At 43.7% G+C, this 2,425-nt stretch overlaps 1 pseudogene; it reads left to right on the top strand.

Moving 5' to 3' along the window:
- The first annotated feature begins 975 nt into the window (after positions 1-975).
- LOC103601716 lies at positions 976-2,186 on the top strand (annotated as a pseudogene).
- The last annotated feature ends 239 nt before the right edge of the window (positions 2,187-2,425 follow it).

The following is a 2,425-nucleotide window of genomic DNA, read 5'->3' as shown; positions in this document are numbered from 1 at the left end:
TCCAAAGATGTAATGAAATACATATGCCTCCTTCTCCCTCCCCCTACCCCACAAAAACCCAGTATTATAACAATGACTACAATATTACAAAAGAACCAGGTTAAAACCTTTTTGTTCATGGTTAGATGATAGATAATGTAAACAGCTTCCATGGAAGACACTCAACCCCAGGGAGGAAACTCGAACCACACACCTGTAGGTTCCCATTGCCAGATTAAACTATGAACTTATGAAAGTACTTTTCTAGGAGAGACCATAAGAAAAAGTGAAGAAATTCAGAAAGTTTATCCCAAGAGAAACCTCATGTCTGTCATGTCCTTGGCTGATTAATAGGCACCAAGTTACTACCTTAGTTTAGCTATAGCGTTTTGTCTACCAAGTTCCAGTTATTAAAGACTTATGGTCTTCTTTTCTTGCTCTAATATTAATGTTTCTTCTTTTAATGAGGAGTAGCAGAAATGTGCCCAGGGTGATCACCATCAACAACTAAAAGGGTAGGCAGATGTGTAGTGAGAATAAGTTACTATATTTGGTACTGGGTAAGTCAACTGCATTTTGAAGAAAGCTTTTGTTTAATTGTATACACTATGTGTCTCAATGTAGCATACATCAATATAATTTATAAATAATTTACAACTATAATACTCTATTTCTAGTTCCTACCAGTATTTGGCAAGTAGTAGATAGTCAATAAACTTATTCAACATCTTTTTTGTTGAGATCCTAATATTTCCAAGCATGTGATGTTTATTATAGTTCTTGGAATACAAAAGTTAGTTTTTGCACACACACAGATGCACACACATACATCCCACATTCTGCTCACTAGTTTCTCAATACCTAATAAACCTAAATCAGGGATAATAAAAGGCAGCCAATAGGTCAAATAAGTCCACAAATGACTTTTGCTTTGCACACACCTGCACACAGTGTCTTTTAAAACTTTTAGGTCTACAGGCAGCATTTGATGGCGGAATGTCTCACGTGAAGCTCTCTGCTCCCAGACATGGGTCCCTGGGCTTCTTGCCTTGGAAGCACAGCAGCAGGCATTGTGGGAAAGTGAAGAGCTTCCCCAAGGATGACACTTCAAACCGGTCCACCTCACAGCCTTCCTTGGCTATAAGGCCGGCATGACCCACTTCATGTGGGAAGTCAATAGGCCAGGATCTAAGATGAGCAAGAAGGAAGTTGTGGAGGCCATGACCACCATGGAGACACCACTCTTGGTGGTTGTAGGCATCGTGGGCTACATGGAAACCCCTTGAGGCCTCCAGACCTTTAAGACCATCTTTGCTGAGCTTGTCAGTGATGAGTGCAAAACGCACTTCTACAAGAACTGGCATAAATCTAAGTAGAAGGCCTTCACCAAATACTGCAAGAAATAGCAGGATGAAGATGGCAAGAAGCAGCTGGAGAAGGACTTTAACATCATGAAGAAGTATTGCCAGGTCATCCACATCATTGCCCACACCCAGATGCACCTGCTTCCTCTGTGCTGGAAGAAGGCCCACCTGATGGAGATCCAGGTGAACAGAGGCACTGTGGCTGAGAAGCTAGACTAGGCCCAAGAGAGGCTAGAGCAGCAAGTCCCTGTGAACCAAGTGTTTGGGCAGGAAGAGATGATTGACCATCATTGGGGTAACCAAGGGCAAAGACTACAAAGGGGTCACCAGTCACTGGCACACCAAGAAGCTGCCCCACAAGACCCACTGAGGGCCATGCAAGGCTGCCCATATTAGACCATGGCACCCTGCCCATGTGGCCTTCTCTGTGTCACAATCTGGGCAGAAAGGCTAGCATCACTGCACTGAGATCAACAAGCAGATCTACGAGATTGGCCAGGGCCACCTTATCAAGGACAGCAAACTGATCAAGAACAACACCTCCACCAACTATGACCTGTCTAACAAGAGCATCAACCCTCTGGGTGGCTTTGTTCGCTACGGTGAAGTGACCAATGACTTTGTCATGATGAAAGGCTGTGTGATAGGAACCAAGAAGCAAGTGCTCACCCTCTGCAAGTCCTTGCTGGTGCAGACCAAATGCGGGCTCTGGAGAAGATTGACCTGAAGTTCATTGACACCACCTCCAAGTTTGGCTACTGCTGTTTCCAGACTGTGGAGGAGAAGAAAGCATTCATGGGAGCACTTCAGAAAGACTGAATTGCAAAGGAAGAAGGAGCTTGAGGTCAGAAACAGATTGCACAACTGGTGGTATCTCAATGAAAATGATTTTGCAGTGAAAAAAAAAATGTTTTAAACAGTTACCAATATTTAACGTGAGGAAAATTGCCTTGAAAAATTTGTAGCTCTGGCCCTGCATTTTCTTCACAGGATTACATGGTCTGGAGCTGTAAAGTAGCTGCCCTCTTTGGATGGGGCATGCATTCTTCAGTTTGCCTATCTCTACCTGGCCTATTTCACTC

Source organism: Galeopterus variegatus, unplaced genomic scaffold (genome assembly GCF_000696425.1).
Source record: "Galeopterus variegatus unplaced genomic scaffold, G_variegatus-3.0.2 Scaffold3849, whole genome shotgun sequence".
Lineage (NCBI taxonomy): Eukaryota > Metazoa > Chordata > Mammalia > Dermoptera > Cynocephalidae > Galeopterus > Galeopterus variegatus.
The sequence above is the reverse complement of the archived record's forward strand: the minus strand, read 5'-3'. Positions and strand labels throughout refer to the sequence as shown.